Here is a 6,101-nt window from a genome sequence, read left to right as displayed (position 1 = left end):
AGGTTTAACGCACTGGGAACTATGGTTTGAAAGTTAAGGGAGGGTGACGAAATCGGCTCTAAGTAAACACGCTATTGGAGGTCTTTCCTAAAACAAAATTTTTCTGTTTTTCGTAAACCACTTTGGGTACTAGGATCGCAATTTCTCGGCACAATGAAGAGGATGGTTGAGCCCATCCTGAATAAAAATGATCTTAAGCAAATCTAACTTCAAAGAACGTTTGCTCATTCCATTTACATTTGCTCTTTTTTGAATTGTCATCTAAAAAGTATTATGTAGTATCAATAGGTATCCAATAGTGTTTTTACTAGCGATACGCTCACCTTCACATGGGTGTATAATAGAGATGGTCGGGTTCGGGTTTTTGGACCCGAAACCCGGACCCGACCCGAACCCGACGGGTTTCGGGTCGGGTACGGGTTCTATAAATTTAAGCTTCTCGGGTTTGGGTCGGGTTCCGGGTTTTCAAATTTGGAAATCTCGGGTTCGGGTCGAGTCCGGGTTTTTGCAATTTTGAACTTTCGGGCTCGGGTCGGGTTCGGGTTTTTCAAATTAGAAATGATCGGGGTCGGGTCGGGTTCGGGTTTTGAACAAAACAACCCAACCATTTCTTGATGCAGTTGGCGTCTGTACACAAAACCCAGTGTCTTTTTGTAGTAGTGTATTATACTTCTTGATACGAATATATGACACATATAACCGTTCTAAATGTTAGCACATTTGAATCGCTAGAAATCGTCGTTGTTTTCTGGTGCTCAAATATTGTATTTTTTCATTCTTGTATAAAATTCCCTCTCTTCAGATTCGCAAGCTACCTGAATTATTTTTGTTTTTAAACGAACATTCATTTTAGAGTATTCAACAATACGTTTCAAATCTAAAATCTTTTTGAAATTTATTTGTCATGATAATTAGTAACAAACCAAGTCCACAGAAATTTCTCGGAAAATATTGGTTCAACTTTTTATTATAAATTTCGATAGGTACTTTAAAACTGATACTTAGGCCGCGGTTAGAGTAAACGCGTGAAACTCGGCTAAAGCCTACAGCAAATCGTATCTACAGCATAGCGAGTGAAAATCTAAGGGAAGTAGAGACAATAAAAAACTATCTATTGATCCGCTCCTGATTGGTCGTTTTGACAGTCGCGAGAAATGGAAAAGTGGGTGTCGCGAGTATACTGAATAGTAGTACTTTTTGCTACATATTGAATTATAATTGTTTTAACTATGTATATTATAAATAGAAACATGAATTAAAATGATAATTAAATTTCAAGGCAGCACGATTTGTATATTCTTGGCATAGTTGCGATCCACGAGATGCTTTTCAACCATTGACTACAAAGACAAATTCCCATATATTGAACTCACAGATTGTCCCCGGGCTGGGCCGTTGCATGATCCGGATTTCTCCATGAAAATATATGAATTTCCACGCTCTTGAGGAATTAATCGCAAATTGTGTGTTCTGTTGAAGCCATTGACGGATTTTTTAAAGTTTGGAGTCGTTTCGAAAGCTCCGTTGGAGATGTCGAAGCATCTCTACTGGCGCGCTTACCGTATAATCTGAAGCATAATATAATTTAGATACCCCATTATAGATAGTCCTAACGCTAATGATGTGACATAAAAAACGCGTCAGAGAATCACGCAGAAAAATAATTATTAAAGTCAAATAATATGAGGGTTAAAACAACAAATTTATCAAATTGTTCTGTGTTCAATAAAAAATGTATGTTAATATAAATAAAACAAATGTCGAAATAACTCTGAATAATTTATTGGGTTAAACATGAAAAAAGTTAAATCAAAAAAATGTTTTGTTGATCTCATCATCACAACAATCCAAACAAAAATACAAATTTGTTGTTTTAATAAGTCCGTTTTGTTGCTTTAAACAATACAAATATTTGAATCAATACATATCAAACATTGAAACGAAAAAAACTATTTTATCAATTCAAATTGTACATTCCGTTGTTTTAAATATAAGAAACGTTCAAAATAATGCATTTGAAATGTTGAGTCAAACCCAATTTTGTTGCAAAATGTTATTATATTTTTTGCAGGGCATATAGGGTGATGAGCCCATTTGCGCCATGTTTCTATTATCGCCCTACCCATTTGAAGCAGTTGGTTAGAGCAGTGTCTGCCATCTTCGTTCAACGCATTGAGTCAAATGGTAGCGCAACAATAGGGGCACTCGATTCGAGTTTTCGTTGCGCTCAAACACGAGAATTTCACTGTTTTCAGTTCATTTGTGTTATTATGTTGGTTCTTAACAACGAAGCAAAGCTGTTGATGTCAATTTTTACGTATTCAATTGATTGTAGAGCAAGAAATTAACGAATTAGTGAGGCACCTTGCTTAGTATGGTGAAAATAGGCACTTCACCCTAATTTCAATCATCGCTCCTTCACCTGGCACATTCGCATCAACTTCAGTAGTAACAATTGGAATATTTTCCGTGACACTATCGAGCGTTTCCTGTTCATCTGCAGAATTCACCGATTCAGGGCCAATTTCAGTATCATCTATTTAATCGTGAAAAAACATCGCTACTGTCGCTATAACCTGACGAATATCTCGTACTACTAGTACTGTGTCTTCTACAGAGTTATTCTATAAAATGAAGTTGAAAGCAATCAAGACTCTATGGATGCCATCGTCTCTGTTCTATTTTTTGACGCGTCGAAAAATCTATCAGCAGATTTTTCGTAGCATTCGTTGTACCTTCAAATGAATAAATTGTTCTCAACTCATTGCGCAAGACTAAATGATAAGTGACTTCCCGAATAGAAATGTACAGTAACAAAACCATGATTTTCACTGTGACATTACAGTAAGTTTTAGTGTTATGTGTTATGGGTCGGGTTCGGGTTTTCAAATTTTAAAATTCTCCGGATCGGGTCGGGTTCGGGTTTTACAAAATTTTCATTCTCGGGTACGGGTCGGGTCCGGGTTTTTCAATTTTAAAATTTTCGGGCTCGGGTCGGGTTCGGGTTTTTCAAAATTTATAATTTCGGGCTCGGGTCGGGTTCGGGGTTTTCAATTTTCAAGCTCTCGGGTTCGGGTCGGGTTCGGGTTCGAAAAAACTGAAACCCGACCATCTCTAATCAGCGGCCTAAAAATACCTCGCGCTAATAGCATAGTTCTCCTACCGAAGGGTATTACCGCAATGATTGTCTGGTTAGCTATGGTCAAGTACCTTCTAATTTGGAATAATTAGAAATGTAAGAATTTCATCGCATACAGTTTTAAATTTCAGTTAACGTCGGGGATAGATTTAAATAAATGGTTCGTTCATTCCTTGATTAATACATGGAAGCTTCAAATAATTATTTGTAAACGTGGTTTGCTTTGAGTGTACGAAAATAATATCCGTGTATTGTTCATTTGTTTTAGTCCATTATATTTGTACTCCTTTGGCATTTAACAATAAAAATATAGATTTAGAAGTATAAAGAATCCAGAAAAGCAAAAAGATTAGAAAATAAAATTAAACTAACCTTAATAGAAAATGAAAATAAATTAAATTATGTACATGAAACATTCTTAAATTAAAGTCTATTACTTTAGTTAAATGGAAATATCTGGCTCTTTCCAGTTATATAAATTTGGCATCGCTTGGTCAAAGAGCTCTCTGTTAAGTTTAACCAGGAGTATGTTGGCAAGGGTGTCTTCTGCAAGCCAGGTACGACGATTAGATAGAACCAGTCCAAGAGCACTGAAAGCTCTCTCTACTGAGACTTGATTCGATGGAACCGCCAAAACAACCATTGCAACTCGGGAGAGTTCCGGGTGTGTTTGCATTCGGTTAATCCTAAAGAAAAAGGTGTTTCTCAAGAGAAAAGGGAAAAGTTGACTAGTTCGGGTAACAGTTCTCACGGAAGTGACAATTCCTTTTATTCTACCCGTCTACCGCGACGACACTTATCGGTTGCGTTATCCGGGCGTTATGTTCAATGATTGATACAAAACAATGAGTTCAATTATAGGTGAAGCAAATGGAAATATTCAGTAGTGAGGGTGGACACATCAAATCCAATGCTGGAATGAGTCATAGTTGTGACTTTGTCGTGGCTCCACTTCCAGAGCCTTCAGCTGTTGTAAAAAGTTGGAATGCTTTTGACCAGACTCGACTGGCATTGAACCCCCAAATAAACCGGTGAGAAATTGATCAAACTCATCATTTTTAGCCTCTGCTTGTGGTTCATTAGTTCGGCTTGAGCTTGGAGATGGATCAAGTTCAGCAAGCCGGTTCCAGGTGTCCATAATGTATTCCTGCAGAGATAGAAACAATCGTTAATAACGAATAATAAAAATAAGAAAGTTTGATGCACACCTGAACATGCACTTTCTCATCGCACGTAAATATGTTAGATCCCAAATAGTTATATCTAGGATCTAAATAGAGCGACATTTTAAATGCTCGGGAGTCACGAAGGTTACTCAACGGACTCGTCAACGCTTCTACCAGCTCCAAAGCAAAAGGATTGTTTCCAATTTTTTGAACCTCACTGATAGCCAGCAACCATGCCATGTAGAAGTCAGGGAGGGAAACATGGCCAACCTGCATATTTTTTGTGCAAATATATACAGGTTTGAACGCGTCGACATAGTTCTCTATAAATTCCCAGCTATTATTGAGATCTAGAAAAGAAATAGCTCATTCCAAAAGACACATTTTCACCAAACTAGAAGAACAGCTAATGATATACAAGTTAATATGGGAAAACTTACCAAGCTCTGGGAATTGCTCAGAAAGTTCAGTAAAGAACTATTTCTGTTCTCTGAACGACTCGAGCATTTTGTAAATCCCACCCCATCGAGTTTGACTCCAAACTGGTGGATATTGGGCGTTCCGAAACTCAAAATGTGTCTTGTATCTGGTAAGTTTGCATTTTTTTGCCACTCCAGTAACCTTCTTGACAGATTCGTCACTTCTTTTGACCACATCCAATACGGCCAGCTGAAGTGAATGAACAGCACAACGGACCAAGTTCAACCTCACCTTGAACTCAGTGCATAGCTCATCTGTTAGATCGCGTTGTTCTGTGTCGTCATCATCTTCTTCGAATTCTTCCAACAACGTTTGCTCTAACTCTGTCTTTAGCAATCGAACGGCCGCCAACATGTTAGCACCGTTGTCGGAAGTTATGGAGAATATCTGCTGGATAGGCACTCCGAAACTACGCAATGTTTCCAAGATCTTTCCTTTCAAAAAAGCGGCTGTTTGGCTTTCCTTAACTTCAATCATAGCTGAAAAGTAAAAACTCGTTTGTTTTGAGGTGATAATTTTTTGCACTATTATTGACTTACCAAGAGTTCTTATAACAACTTTGCTGTTGAGCACGTATTGTGCATTGATGCCGATAATGTGTCGATGGAAGCGTGAGGCTGAATCAATTTTTACCGAAACCAACTTATTCTTCATCTCTTTTATTAAAAGGTCTCTGATTCTGTGTGCGATGTTATGCATGTGTACCTTTATGTTGGTTGGATTTATTTTACATCCAACTGCAGCTCCTATGGGTTCAAAAATTTGTCGGATTCCTTCCCATTCAAAACATGCTAGCGGCAGCTGGTGATATGATACCATTTTTATAGCGGAATCGAGGAGTAAAGGCTTGTCGATAGCAATAGGGCGCTTTGCGATAAGCCTTGGCTTTTTCGCCGATGGATGCTGAAAGAGTATGTTCAGCAGGCCAACTTCGTTTGCCCTCGCCGCATGCCGAGCTCGGAAATGGCGAATAAAGTTTCCAACATCGTATTTGACCTGCATGTACGAACAACCGCTTCCAGCATCTATCTTGCAAAAAGCTTTCTCTCCATCTTGAACCACAAATTCAGCAGCAATATCAACATTGGAGCGCTTGTTACCAGCTCGTCTTTTGGCATCTTTAACCGTAGTATTTTCTTCCGCCATTTTCGGGTATGTTTCGCCAGTCGCAAAAAAAAAACAAAAAAATTCAGTCAATGTAAATGAAACCGATTTTTTCCACAACATTCAGATCACCAGCACGAAAATGAATTGAATGCGTCAAGTTAGTGCTGATAAAACAAACGACACCGACTGACGTTAAAATGAACTATTCG

General features: G+C 38.2%; 1 pseudogene; it reads right to left on the bottom strand.

Annotated features, from left to right (window-relative positions):
- Positions 1-3,956: 3,956 nt before the first annotated feature.
- On the bottom strand, positions 3,957-5,262 carry LOC131684112 (uncharacterized; annotated as a pseudogene).
- Between the last annotated feature and the right edge of the window lie 839 nt (positions 5,263-6,101).

This window comes from Topomyia yanbarensis, chromosome 2 (genome assembly GCF_030247195.1).
Source record: "Topomyia yanbarensis strain Yona2022 chromosome 2, ASM3024719v1, whole genome shotgun sequence".
In the NCBI taxonomy this organism is placed as follows: domain Eukaryota; kingdom Metazoa; phylum Arthropoda; class Insecta; order Diptera; family Culicidae; genus Topomyia; species Topomyia yanbarensis.
This window is presented reverse-complemented; position numbering and strand designations above follow the sequence as displayed.